Below are 15,313 nucleotides of genomic sequence, written 5' to 3' on the forward strand. Positions count from 1 at the left end.
TTATATCTTCCCTCAATTCATTGATTTGGTTTTTGATGAAGTTTTCCATGTGTTTGTATATTCTGAATGAATTGTTTCAGCTCCTGTATCTCATTTGAATTGTTGGTTTGTTCCTTTGACTGGGCCATATCTTCAATTTTCCTAGTGTGATTTGTTATTTTTTGCTGGCGTCTAGGCATTTAATTACCTTAACTAGTTTATTTTGGAGATTGCTTTCACTTCTTTTACCTAGGGTTTTCTTACTGGATGAATTTGTTGTCTATCTGTTCTTTGACATTCAGTTCAGCTTTATCTGGATCTCTAGCTTAGGTTTTGTTTAACAGAGGAGAATTTTTCAGTTCTTGTTTTCTTGTTTCTTCCCCTGCTTGTATGATGCCTCCCCCCCCCACCCTTAGGAGGGTATACTTAGGTATTATAGACCCCAGCTGGATTTTCTCAGACCACACTGGCCTTCTGTCAGGAGCAAAGAGTCACCTGCATCATTTTTCCCTGAGGGTGAGACCCAGCAGGTTGAAAGACTTTCCTGTGAAGTCTCTGGGCTCTGCTTTTCTTACCCTGCCCAGTGCAGGGCTTGTCTGCCTGCAGGTCCCACCAGCATAAGATGATGTGGTAACTTTAACTTTGGCAGACTCTCCCTGCTGGGGGCGTGGTGGAGACAGAGGAGAGGTTGTAGGCTGGTTGTAATGGCTTCAAATTACTAAGCCCTGGTGTCTGAATTCCTTGAGGGAGGGATTCCACCTGCGTTGGGCTTCACCCCTCCCCTGGGGAAGGCACAGGCTCCAGACAAGCCCTCAAATGAGCTTGTTTCTGCCTATGCCTGGGGCAGTTGCAGCCTGAGAAGTTCTGCCGCTGTATCCAAAGGCAGTCAAGCCTTTGTAGAAATACAGCCACAAAGACCTCTGTTTTTTTTTTTTTCTCTTTTTCCGTCAGCCCTGCCCCCTTGGTGCCGGGGCAAAAATGAGCGACCTCCACTTTGACAAGGTTCACCTGAGCTGGGGGCCTATTTTTAGCAGTCAGAATTTGTTAATTAATTCTACAATTGGCGTTTGGTTGGGCTCAGCCCCTGCTGCTGGTAAAGTCTCTTTCATTTCCCCTCTGGGAAGCAGCCTGTGGGGGAGGGGCGCTTTCCGCCGCACCTTGGGGAACTCATGGTTCTTGGGGGGCTTGCAGCAAGTCCAGCTGGTCCAGACTGGGGTACGCTGTGTGTCTAGTCACTGATGTGGCCCCAGGAGCTGTTCTGTACTGTTTCTGGTTTTTTAGTAGTTTTTCTGGATGACGAACTAAAACATGCACATTGCTAAGCTGCCATCTTGAAACTCTGACTGTGCTGTGTTTTGATTCATTTTAAACTTCTGTGTGGTGTAATAATAAAAATAAAGGAACGGCAGTGGCAGCATTGGGCGTTGCACATTGCAACATCAAATATTGCATGCAGTTGTTATAGAAAGTCATTGTGACACTTTAGAGTTTCCACTTACTAACATTTAGTGGTTCATCTTGGAACCTCAAAAGTGAATGTATGGGGTGGGCCACGGTGGCTCATCAGTCAGAGTTCTTGCCTGCCATGCTGGAGACCTTGGTTTGAGTCCTGGTCCCTGCCCCATGCAAAAAAAAAAAAAGTACGATAAATAGCTATAAGAAATTATTAAAAATGTAATAGAAACACAGGTGCAAAATTATTTGTTTTTGTTACATAAAGGTAGTGGAGAATCCAGTTCATTAAGAGTTTTTGCCTATTTGCAATCTGAAAGAACAATATAAGATTTGACTTCCTCTAACATTTCCAATAACTTATTTATAGATATTTACCCATTTTTGTTTGTTTGTCTGTAACTTCCTGTAATAGGGATGCAACAAAGAGGGAGTGATATTAAGACACAGTATTTTTTTAACTTTTTTAATTGGGAAATATAGTATAATACAAAAAAACAATAAATTTCCAAGTACAATTTAACAAGTAGCTTAGAACAGATTTTAAAGTTTGGTATGGGTTACAGTTCCATGATTTTCCATTTTTTTCTTCTAGCTACTCTAAGACAATGGAGATCAAAAGAAATATCAATATAATGATTCAGCAGTCATTATATGATACTCATTTTTAAAATCCTATCTTCTATGTTATATTCCTTCTCCTCTCTTTTTTCTTTATTGTGAAAAGGCAATAAATTTCAAAGTACATCTCAACAGTTAGTCATAGAATAGATTTCAAAGTTTACTATGGGTTACAATTCCACCATTTTAGGTTTTTACTTCTAGCTGCTCTAACGTACTGGACACTAAAATAAATATCAATGTAATATAATGATTCAGCCCTCATACTCATTTGTTAAACCCTGTGTTTTCCGTATAACTCCACCATCAGCTTTGATCTTTCTTCCACTCTTTAGGGGTATATGGGCTATGCCCATTTAATTTTCTCTTGTTGGAAGGGGCTTTCAATAATATGGGATGAGTCCTCTCCATTTCAGAATTTACCTAGTCCAGGGACCCATCTGGAGGTTGTAGGTTCTGGAAGGTTACCCTAGTGTATTATAAGATCTTAGGTAATATACTAGATATTCCTTAAGATTGGCACGAATGTTTTTGGTTGGGGTTTGGCAAGTTATGATAGGTAGCAGTGTCTTAACTGAAAATTGTAAGAGTGACCTCCAGAGTAGCCTCTCAACCTATTTGAACTCTTTCAGCCACTGACACCTTATTTGTTACATGTCTTTTCCCCTCTTTTGGTCAGGATGGCATTGTTGATCCCACCAGGGCCTGGCTCATTCCTGGGAGTCGTCTCCCATGCTGCCAGGGAGACCCTTCATCCCTGGATGTCATGTCCCAAGTAGGGGGGAAGGCAGTGATTTCACTTGCAGAGTTGGGGTTAGAGAGTGAGAGAGAGACCATATCTGAGCAACAAGAGAGGTTCTTCAGAAGTGGCTCTTAGGCATACCTATAGGTAGGCTAAGCTTTTCCACACGTGAACTTTATAAGAGCAAGCCTGAAGATCACGGGCTCAGCCTATTGATTTGGGTGTCCCTAATGTTTGACGTAGTATTCAGGGTTTCCCTTGGAATAAAGTTTAATAGTTCCATATTTTTTCTACCATCCCTCAAGGGACTTTGCCAATTCTTTTTTTTTTTAATGCTGTATGGCAGGGGTCACATTTTATTTGTTTTCCATGTGAGTATCTATTATTGCAGCATCATTTGTTAAATTTTTGTTTGTTGGTATTTTCTTTCTTTGTTTGCTTGTTGTTTTGTTTTTGGGAAATGCGTGGGCTGGGAATTGAATCTGGATCTCTGACATCACAGACAAGAATTCTACCACAGAACTACCCTTGCACCCCTGCCAATACTTTTGATTATCTGCTTAATATACTCTAAGATGTATCCAGACATTACATTAAGCTATACAGGAGTAAAGGCTCTCATTCTTATTCTGGGCTCTCCTTGTATTTGAATTGTTTAAATGATCTATCCAGACAGGTTGAGTTAGATTATGTCCTGCAGAAAATTTAGATTCTGCACAAAATAAACCTTTATTCCTTTGGTCTTTAATAGTAGGTGAAGTTCTAAAATACAGATGATGTCTTCCTTACTCTTGTACTCTGAATCACCTAAATCCCGGCCTGTTCACGTCTCCCTTTTCTCTGAATACTAGGTTATACATTTGAAAAAACGGCCTTGCAAGAACCAGAAATAACAATTACCACCCCACACTGAATGTGACTGCTATAGGAGCTTACAATCTATGCTCCGGTTTTCTTATAAATATTTTCTAAATGAGATCATATAATATTTGCTCTTTTGTTTCTGGCTTATTTGGCCTTACCAAATGTCCCACATATTCATTCATGTTGTTACATGCCTCATGACTTCATTCTTTTTTTTAGCAGCACAATGTTCAATCATATGTATACACCATTGTTCCCCAATTTATTTCTCAGTCAGTACATCCTTCAGCCACCTCCATCTACTGGGACTCATGTATACCATCCAAAGTCCACAATCCACCAACACTCAATTTTACATAATTTCATTGTTCGCAAGAGAAAGATAGCCAGTAAAAACACCCTCACCAAATAGAAAATCCAAACCTTCCCCTAACTCTTGTCCCTCCCCCCATTAAGTACCTCTGGTATTTCTGCAGTACTGTTGATGTTTTCCTGTTAAGCATAGCCCATAACATGCAGTAGCAGTTTCCCCCTATACCCCCAAATTATGCACTCTTTGTACAAGATTTGTACCTTTGCAGTAGTTCTTGCAAAAACTTCTTTGTATTTGTGGTATTAATCGGAACATATGAGTCTATACAACTCCTTTCAATCATGTTCACCTTCAATATGGTAATATTACTTATAAATCTACTAGTGAATCAACTTCACTTGTATCTATTCCCTTACAATTAAATTCAACCGCGTTAGCTAACTGTTCCCCATCTTAGGCGTATCTCTAGGTCCCATATATTTCTAATTATAAGTCTGTGATTTTACCCTTACTGTGGTCATAAAAGTGGAGCCATACAGTATCTATCCTTTTGTATCTGGCTTATTTCATTCAGTGTTATGTCCTTAAGGCTCATCCATCTTGTCATGTGGTTCAGAACATCATTTCCTCTTACTGCTGCATAATATTCCATCGTGTAGATGTACCATATATTGATGCACACTTGAATTGCTTCTATCTTTTGGCAATTGTGAGTAATGCTGCTATGAACATCGGTGTGAAAATCTCTGTTTCTGTCACTGCTTTTAGCTCTCCTGGGTATATACTGAGTAGTAATATTACCAGGCAACTCGATATTGAGTTTTCTGAGGAACCACCAGACTGTCTTCCATAGTGGCTATACCTCTATGGAAGCAAAGCATAAGTGTCCCAATTTCTCCACATCCTCTCCAACATTTGTAGTTTCCTGTTTGTTTAATAGCAGCCATTCTTATATGTGTGAAGTAAGATCTCATTGTAGTCTTGATCTGCATTTCCTTATGAGGATGAGTATCACTTCATTTGCTTTTTAGCCAATTGTATTTGCTCTTCAGAAAAAATGTCTATTCATATCTTTAATCCACCTTATAAGTGGGTTGTTCTTTTGTTGTTGAGTTATATGATTTCTTTATGTACACAGAATATCAAACCTTTAGCTGATGTGTGATTTCCAAGTATTTTCTCCCATTGAGTTGGTTGCCTCTTCAACTTTTTGGCAAACTCTTTTGAGGCACCAAAGAATTTGATTTTGAGGCGTTCCATTTTTCTATTTTTTCTTTTATTGCTTGTGTTTTGAGTGTAAAGTTTAGGAAGCTTTCTCCTGTTACTAGGTGTTGAAAATGTTTCCCTACATTTTCTTCTAGGAGCTTTATAGTATTGGTTCTTATATTGAGCTGTTTGATCCAGTTTGACTTAATTTTGTTCGGGGTATAAGGTAAGGGTCCTTTTTCAGGCTGCTGACTATTGATATTCAGTTCTCACATGCCCATTTATTGTGACTATTTTGTCCGCATTCAGTGCGTTTGGGGGCCTTCTTGAAGATTGGTTGGCCATAAATCTGATGATCTATTTTTTGCCTTCTCAATTCGATTCTATTGGTCAATGGAATCAGTGCCAGTACTATGCTGTTTTGACCACTGTGGCTTTATAATAAGTTTTAAAATTGGGGAATTTTTAAATTAATTTAAAAAAATATATAACAACAAACACAATCTTCACATATGATCATTACGTTCTACATATATAATTAGTAATTCACAATATCATCACATAGTTGCATATTCATCATCATGATCATTTCTTAGAACATTTGTATCAATTCAGAAAAAGAAAAAGACAACAGAAAAAAATATATACATACCTTACCCCTCCCTTTCATTGATCACTAGCATTTCAATTTACTAAATTTATTTTAACATTTATTCCCCCAATTATTTATTTTTATGCCATATGTTCTACTGCTCTGTTGATAAGGTAGATAAAAGCATCAGACACAAGGTTTTCACAATCACACAGTCACATTGTGAAAGCTATGTTTTTATACAATTATCTTCAAGAAACATGGCTTCTGGAACACAGCTCTACATTTTCAGGCAGTTCCCTCCAGCCTCTCCATTACATCTTGACTAACAAGGTAATATCTATTTAATGCATAAAAATAACCTCCAGGATAACCTCTTGACTCTGTTTGGAATCTCTTAGGCATTGACACTTTGTTTTGTCTCATTTCGCTCTTCCCCATTTTGGTCGAGAAGGTTTTCTCAATCCCTTGATGCTGAGTCCCAGCTCGTTCTAGGATTTCTGTCCCACATTGCCAGGAAGATCCACACCCCTGGGAGTCATGTCCCACATAGACAGGGGGAGGGCAGTGAGTTTGCTTGTTGTGTTGGCTGGGAGAGGCCACCTCAGAGCAACAAAAGGGGTTTTCTTGGGGGTGACTCTTAGGCCTAATTTTAAGTAGGTTTCACCTATCCTTTGTGAGGTTAAGTTTCATATGAACAAACCCCAAGATTGGGGACTCAGCTTTTTGCTTTGGTTGTCCCCACTGCTTTGAGAATATCAAGAATTCTCCACTTGGCGAGGTTGAATTTTCCCCCTTTCTCACCATTCCCTGAGGGGGACTTTGCCAATACTTTTTTATTCACTGTTCAGATCACTGTGGGATTTATTGGGGCATCACTCTGGACAAACCTACAAAACCTTATGCCCTACTCAAGGTTCCATGTACTTATGGTGTTAATTAAGCTGTCTACATAAGTTATATTAGGAAATGCACTAGTCAAAATATAAATTTTGTACCAAATAAACATTTTTTGCTTTAGTCTCACACATAAGTTAAAATTTTAAAATATCAATTACCATCTATTTTCAACACCCTGCAGTAATGACATTAAAATTGGGGAATATTAATCCTCCCACTTGTTCTTTTTTTTTTAGCATGTTTTAGCTATTTGGGGTCTCTTACCCTTACAGATAGATGCATTTGGTAACTAACTTTTCCAAGTCTTCAAAGTAGGTTATTGGAATTTTTGTTGGTATTATGTTGAATCTGTAGATTATTTTGGGTAGAATTGACATCTTAACTGCATTTTACCTTCCTGTTCGTGAGCATGGAATGTCTTTCCACTTATTTTGATCTTTGATTTCTTTTAGCAGTGTTACGTAGTTCTCTGTGTACAAGTTCTTTACATTTCTAGTTAAGTTCATTCCTAGAGACTTGATTCTTTTAGTTGCTATTTTGAATGGGATTTTTTCCTTAATTGACTCCAGTTAGTTCGTTGCTCATGTATAGAAACAGCACTGATTTTTGCATTGACATGGTGATTTTTTAAATGTGTGAAAGAAAACACTGAATATGACAGCACTGACTTCTGAAAAATTGGATTACTGTGCTAACATTTTATGGCATTGGGTCAAACATAAGACAGTTGACTATCCCTGTATAATCTGAAGTTTCAGAATTGTTCTTTCTCTTTTCTATCAATGCAGAGTCTAGTTTCTTTTTTGTGTCTAGGCAGAAGTATATTTATGGTCTTCAATAAAAACAACTGGGGAAAGTATGATTTGCCAAATGGAAGTTTGTTTCAGGCCTTTTATTTAGGCTGGGAAGTAGTCATTGCAGATTTTTTTAATTAATTAATTTTTTTATGCGAAACTGAAATTTTGATGGGTTGTAATGAAAATGGAAATTCTCTGGAATTTTCAAGAAACATCTCTAAATGAATTTAAAAGTATGTACTGATAATAAAAATAGCTAAGATTCATTGAGCATTTACTGATTACTTTGTGTCCATTATCTTCACAATAGCTCTTTGATGGTAGGTCTTATTAAAATTATTCCCATTTTATGGATGAGAAAACCCAAGCTTTGAGAAAGTGCATAAGTAGTTCTTCCAAGGTCCCGTAACTAAGACTTGGCAAAATTCTTGAAATTAGAACTTTCTGATTCCAAATCCCTGTTCTTAATTCTAGCATATGTCTTAGTAATGAAATTGTTAGACCTGAAACTATTTTCTGGTCCTAATATTGAACAGATTAATACTTAATATACATATGTGTACTTTTACGTCATTTTGAAAGGAACGTTTTTCAGGATGGAATGCATTTGTCTGTAATATCTTTTTTTTTTTTTTTTCCTTTCCATGGATACTCTCAGGGTTTTGGAAACTTTATTCTTTGGATTTTAAATAGCTATGTAAAGTGAAATAATACCATTTAGCTAGGTGCATATATAATTATCACAATTGTTCTACAAAGTAGATACCAACCTTAGTTCACTTATGATGGATTTGAGGCCTGTGAATGTTAACTAATTTACCCAGGGTCACAAAGCTGGTAAGTGAAAGAGTCTGAATGTGAACTCCAGTGCTTCAACTTTAGAATCAATGTTTTTGCCACCATGCCTGTATTCAAATTTATATAAAAAATTGACCATTTCATTGAGAAGCAGGTGGAACCACTTCATAAGATACAGTATAAAATTCGCTTTCATGGTTAAACAATTTAAGCATTAAATAATGTTTACTATAACTTATTCAAGAGCAACTCAATAAAAATTACTTTATGGACATAAAGAACACATTGGACATAATGAAAATAACAAAACTCAGGAAAAAGCACTCTCACTTTTTTTTAAAGCAAGAATGATCTTATTAACTTGCTTTCTAAATTAAACTTACTATTTGAATTAAATTTATATAAAATCAATTTCCTTGTTATTATTAGAAATTACTTTTTGAATAGGAAATTTAAGAATATGAGGCAAAATGCAACAGGCACGTAAGAGTATACAGTGAAAAAATAAATTGTTACCCCATCCCCAAACCACTGAGATCTCAGTTCCTTTTTTTTTTTGGATATTAACCCATTTATTTTAGGGTGGAGATGTTTGAAATTGTGGAGCATCTACTGGGTTTTCAATTCCTTCAGTCTCCTGATGGCAGACTTTACTGTGACTGCAGAGGTGATATTGTAGGTCCAGCCACCACCAGCTACTGTTTTCATGCAGGGACCACAGTGCCAGATCCCCACAGCTCTTCTTTTTATTTTGGTTTTGCCACAGAAGGAGCAACTGTACTAGGTGTGCTGTCTGATTTAAATTTTTTTCACCGTTTTCCTGAGGGAGGCGCCATACTGGGTCCCATATTTACCAGCGATTCCGACTTGGTACATTTTGCCATGTTGCTACAACCTAACTCTGAGCCGAGACAGCTATCTCAATTCCTTTTTTATGTATTGTTCGGAGATAGTTTCCTTCTTTGTTTTTAAGTTCTTGAATCAATATTTTGCATGCCTACACCAGGTAGATGAATTGCTGCCTAAGAAATATAAGTCTGGGGTCAGAACAAGCTGGGGAAACAGCCCCAGCAACATTCTCCCTGTTTGTGTTCTTTTAGATGTGATTCCTGGATCCATTGTCTCTTTAAGGAGTGTTCTCTTTCCTAATTTTCCTTTCACTTAATGCAGAGGTACAGGAAGTGGAAGGTGATAATTGTAATCATCTTTCTACCCTAGGTAATGACAGATAACTTTTTTGAAGTGATAAAAGATAACAAAGCAAATTCTAACTGAGAAGTGCTCCCACAGAAAAGCATCCTCCAGTAAGGAGGGCAAAGAACCGGTCAAGAATGGTCAGCTTTTGCCATCCTTTTTTGTGTCTCCCATGTTATGCCAGCTGGAGGTGACCTCTTCTAAAACTTTACATATTTTAGTATTGGGCATCGGTTTGTTTACTCTGCCTTTGGCAACTCACCAAAGTCCTAGGAGTTTCTCCTAAGCCTTTAAATCACTTGACTTTAAACTTACTGTTGCTAGACTTGCTTTCTTTTCTTTTGAATGGTATCTAATAGAATTTCACTTCTATGCAAAGTTACAATAAAACACGTATGTTCTTTGATCAGAAAAAAATGTTTAAGTTAAAGGTTGTGGATGACACAAAAGCTATTATTTCCATACCTAATCAAGACTGGAATTTGAAACTACACAGGTCTGTATTATGCAACAGAAGTGACCTTTGCAACTTTCCAAGCCCCTTGAGTTGAGGCAAGAGGTCCAGAACCTGTAACCATTGACCCCTATTCACTATTTTACAGTGAAGAGCTATAGCTTCATTATAATGGAGGGAAGTATAAAGTATGTAATTTTTCTGTTTATTACATTACCAGCTGCCATCTTAACCCATTCATGCTATTCTAGAGTGTAGAGTTGGAGCAAGAGGTCCATTTACCTTCCCGGAACAGTGTTTGGACAGAGTGAGAAACTGCAATCACTTAGGGATTTTTGAGAGATGGTTGGTATGTTCCTTTTTCTTTTACCTTTTTCCCCCTTTTCTGAAATAGGGAAAGTTTTGTGAAGAAGTTTTAAAAACTCTGGAATGTTTCATGACTTTTCTTGTTATCCTGACAAAAAGCCATGCTAATCTTCTGTATATTGTTCCAATTTTAGCATTCTTACCACTGAAACAAGTTAGGTACATATAAAGGTTTCTGATATGTTTAAGAGCTTTATAATGAAAATTTAAACCGGATGTATTTAAGTGCCTTGATATTTTTTTCATTTGGAAGGGAACATATTTAAATGAGAAACAGTTTCATCAGTCAAAGAAGAAGGAAAATCTTTTATCATTTATTTTAATGATAAATTATAGAACTTATGACCCCAGCTTTCCATTATATTCAACAAAATGGGCTGTTTCATGGTGTATATTGGAGGAGGAAATCTGATTTTGTGATTAAACTTTTAAAATCTTTAGCCATTATGAATGTATTTTATCTATGTTGCATGACACCAAGGACTTTGGGTTGAATCTATGTCTGCTTTTTTTTTTCACATATTTTGTAGTGGTATTAGGTTTCATGATAACAGTTTTAGAGGGCAATTTTCCAGGTGGCCTAATCCCTTCAAAATAAGGCCTTCTATATTCTTTTTGAGGAACTGAAAGGTTAGGTCATTATTGTAGTTAGAGTCTAAATAAAATAACTGCGTTTGATTTTACTGTGAGAATAAAAGATGTCTTTTGATTTATTTTTAAATCTATTTTAATAGAAACAGGTACAAGGTCAAGGAACTTTCTTGAGGACTTTTAATTTAATATTTTGTTAAGCTGATTTAAACTGGTTTCATGGCGACAATATATTAAAAACTTTGTGGGTCAATTTTTATGCAAACCATGTAATGTTTCTTTTAATTATTGATTTTTAAAAACCTCTGCATTAGGTGTTTTCTGGGCTTTTGTTGTATGGAAAATAAAATGTCAGTTAAGCAGAACCTTCAGTTAACCTGAAATTCTTTGAGTCCTCCACTTTAAAGAAAGAAGACCAAATGATTAAGAATGCAAATGGTTTTCAGTGCTGTATTGGAAACCGAACTTCTAGGTGGGTACTAAAGTCAGCACTCTTTAACTCCTGTACCTTCTATAGTCTGCTCCGCTTAGAACCAATATTGAAAATGAAGAACCCAATGTTTTATGTAATTCCTAAACAATAAAGATAAATATATTCATGAAAATATATGAAACCAAAAGTTGGGGAAATTGCTTTTAAGGTTTATTTTTTGTGAGGAGGGGAGACTATTTGATTGGCTTCTTAATGTAAGAATGGGCATTCTTTGCCATTTCTGATTAGAGTAATTATTTATGTGGGTCCCCCCAAAGTGTTTGTCTTGGGTTTGCTCACTAATTTTCTTTTAAGATTTTTAATCGTAAGGGTTGGGCCTTCTATTGGGGAAGGCTCTTGTATAGGTTGAGTAGTTAGAACTTGTATAATGTGATTTGAAGTCTCTTGGGAATGTTCTAGATTATTCTCCTAGGAAAGTCTCATAGGTATGTTCCAGATGAAGTCTAGATTCAAAAAAAATAGGATATGTGTAATTTAAAATTTTCTAGTAGCTGCATTAAAATATTAAAAAGAAATAAGTGAAATTAGTTTTAATAATGTATTTAACCCAATTATCATTTCAGCATATACTAAACATAAAAAATTAGTGAAATATTTTGCATTCTCTTTTTTTCATCCCCCAAGTGTGCCAGTTTGAAATTATTATGTACCCCAGAAAAGCCATGTCCTTTCATCCTCATTCAGTGTTGTAGGGTGAGACCTTTCTGATTGTTTCCATCAAGATGTGACCCACCCAGTTGTGGATGGTAACTTTTGATTGGGTGGTTTCCGTGGAGGTGTGTCTCCACCTATTCAAGGTGGGGTTGCTTACTGAAGCCCTTTAGCACGGGAACCATTTTGGAAAAATCTTTAGAGCTGACATAACGGACAGAGTTCCATGAGAACTGTTGAAGAAGCCTAGAGAGAAATCTAGCAGATGTCACCATGTGCCCTCCCAGCTGAGAAACTTCCCTGAACATCATTGGCCTTCTGGAATCAAGGTATCTTCCCTAGATACCTTAGATTGGACATTTTCACAGCCTTCAAACTATAAAATTGCAACTTAATGAATTCCCCTTTTTAGCCTTTTAGAGAGAAATCTAGCAGATGTCACCATGTGCCCTCCCAGCTGAGAAACTTCCCTGAACATCATTGGCCTTCTGGAATCAAGGTATCTTCCCTAGATACCTTAGATTGGACATTTTCACAGCCTTCAAACTATAAAATTGCAACTTAATGAATTCCCCTTTTTAAAAGCCGTCTGCTTCTGGTGTATCACATTTTGGCAACTTAGAAACTTAAACACCGAGTCTTTGAAATCCTGTGTTTAATTTACCCTTATAGCACATTTCAGTATGAGTTAGCCACATTTTAAGTGCTGAATAGTCAGATGTGACTAGTAACTAGTAATTGAACAGCATAGCTCTTTCTCTTTTATCCCTCACATTGTTGAGAATTCTTCCATTAGAAGTTTATTTGGGGGGAACCAAGGTCTTGCCATCTCTCTGTATACTATTCTGTAATTGAATGGAAAATACAACACTTTATGGGGAGAAAAAAAATCCATTTTAAACCATTGTCATTCATGCTGGTTTTAACCATTTTCACCTTCATAATGTGACAACCAAAAGGTACTACTGCTGAAGAAATGCAGATGTTATTGATTAAAAACTTTAGAAGGAAGGTTCAGTTGGCTCTGTTTAAGTGAGGGGAGTTGGAGTAGAACAGGAAGAATTAGCACTGGGTGGTACAAGAGGACATATCTGACGAAGAAGCTTATTTGACCTTGAGCAAGTTAAATTACCTTCTCTGAGCCTTTGGTTTTTTTTTTAATTTAAAAAATTTTTTTTATATTGCATAGTATGACATATATATAAAGCAAAGAAATAGAGAAGGAATAGTTTTCAAAGCACTCTTCAACAAGTAGTTACAAGACAGATCCCAGATTTTGTCATGGGCCACCATACAATACTCTGATATTTAACTTCTAGCTGTTGAGCCTTTGTTTTTTCCCTTTATATATAAAACATGATGAAAATATTTATCTTCTACAGTTGCTGTTAGGATTAAATGAGAGGACATATGTAAAAAATGTCATAAATATAGTATTTAGTACATAATAAGTGCTCAAAAAATATATATCGTGTATTTACTTGTTGCATACTTAAACCCTCCCCACCCCACCTTCCTCCCACTTCCACTGGTGAGAAAGGAAGAGAAAGACACATACTTAGAATGAATGTAAGAATATAGTAAAGAAACATCTCATTTACTAATTTGACTGAGATTCTGTATTTGACCAGGACAAACTATCCCGTTAGCATTGTGTTTTGAGATTTAAATTCAGGACTGGTATCTGAAAGTTCAGAAAGTATTGTTTGAATAGTAAGGAATTAATTTTGCTAATTTATTTTATTTCGTTGTGTTTTATTTATTCCATTAGTCAAGTAGAAATAGGCTCTGTAAACATTTCAGTTATTTAAGAGAACAATCTCAATTGTCAAAGATGTTTCATCTTTCCTTAAGTACCATACAAATGCATAGTTTTAATTTTCTGTAAGACTTTTATCACAGTGCTCATTGCAATTTGGGATTTAAATATATTTTCCATGTACTTTGGAAAGCTAGTCTATAGAGCAATGGATTGTTCTGATGATTGTGAACTTGTGTAGTAACTGGAAGTAAGAAAAATCCTCTAAGTGGAAGAAAAATAGCCACTTGGTAACTAAGCTTTATGTCATAATACAAATGGCCTGTTGTTCTTGTTCAGGCATTAGCATTGATTTCTTTTAGATAGAATGGGGACTTTGTATGGCATTAGCTGTATAAAGTATTCTGAATCTATTTAAGAGAAGGAAATTTTCAGTCATGCATATATTTCTGATTTGCTATGCATTTTGAGAAGTTTACATTATTTCAAAATTTGAATCATCATTGAAATGTGGGAAAGCATAAAAAGTTCTGAATAGATGACTAGATTAGACATGATCTTTTCAAAGCTTTATATTCACCCAATGAATAGGTCACATATGGGGTAATGTTCTTGAAAATTGGTCATATCTGAAAATCCAGTCCCTTGCCAACAGCATCTGGTTGTACTTTACATTACAGACTTTGAAAGTAGTTTTTGCATTGCAGAAAAGTAAACCATATGACATACTTTTCTTACCTGATAGAAAATTGAACTTTAGCAAACCTAACTAAAGGCATAATTATTCAAACGCATGGAGTGTTACAGGCACCTCATGTAGTAAAGGATTCTTATTGTTATCAGCTTTTTAGAATTGTCAAGACTTTTACATTATTCAAGTGATCCCCATAAAGTCTTACTTACTAAAAGTTCTTTCAGGTTTGTGGAACTTAGAGGCACTGAACTGGTTGGAATACTCTTTACTAATGAGCAATCAAGAAATGGCGTTGATTGATGTAATTGACATTTTTTCACCAATTACAGCTATGGATAGTTATTACTTAGTTATGTATTTGCGTATATGTTTGTCTGGTTACTGTGTATTTGATATACAGGTATCTTATTATTTTAATAATGTAGGAGTTGGCAAACTAGAGATTTGCAAGATGATTTTGAATGGCATGGATCTAAGCAAACATGTGAAATAGGCAAAATATGTTTTTGGTTTCCATAAGATTCCTTCTCTTCGCAGTGCCTCCTTTTTAGCTTTCCTTTACTCTGCTTTCTTCCTCTTGACTTTCCACATGGTTAAACTGTCTCAGATAATCCCTGTTAAAATGTTAGTTGATCAGTCCATTGCTTTTTTTGTTATTTTTATTTTAAAAGTATTTTTTACTGAAAAATATCCACATGTGTACAGTCCAACCCTATTATACATCAGTGGCTTACAATATCATCACATAGTTGTGTATTCATCACCACAGTAATTTTTAGAGCGTTTGAACCAGTCCATTGCTTTCTTACATCCCTGATATAATAGTAGAGAAACAGGTATTAAAGGA

At 36.0% G+C, this 15,313-nt stretch overlaps 1 protein-coding gene, 1 non-coding gene and 1 pseudogene across 14 annotated transcripts in view; 1 reads left to right on the plus strand and 2 right to left on the minus strand.

The window, feature by feature from the left end:
* Positions 1 to 15,313, plus strand: part of ADD3 (adducin 3) — a 169,865-nt gene that overhangs the window by 21,134 nt on the left and 133,418 nt on the right. The gene's annotated exons all lie outside the window — the stretch shown is intronic.
* On the minus strand, positions 8,854 to 9,140 carry LOC143653422 (large ribosomal subunit protein eL43 pseudogene; annotated as a pseudogene).
* Positions 10,331 to 10,432, minus strand: LOC143654674 (U6 spliceosomal RNA). The gene has a single exon (XR_013161872.1). It is a non-coding gene; the product is annotated as a U6 spliceosomal RNA (small nuclear RNA).

This window comes from Tamandua tetradactyla, chromosome 13, assembly GCF_023851605.1.
Source record: "Tamandua tetradactyla isolate mTamTet1 chromosome 13, mTamTet1.pri, whole genome shotgun sequence".
Classification (NCBI taxonomy): Eukaryota; Metazoa; Chordata; class Mammalia; order Pilosa; family Myrmecophagidae; genus Tamandua; species Tamandua tetradactyla.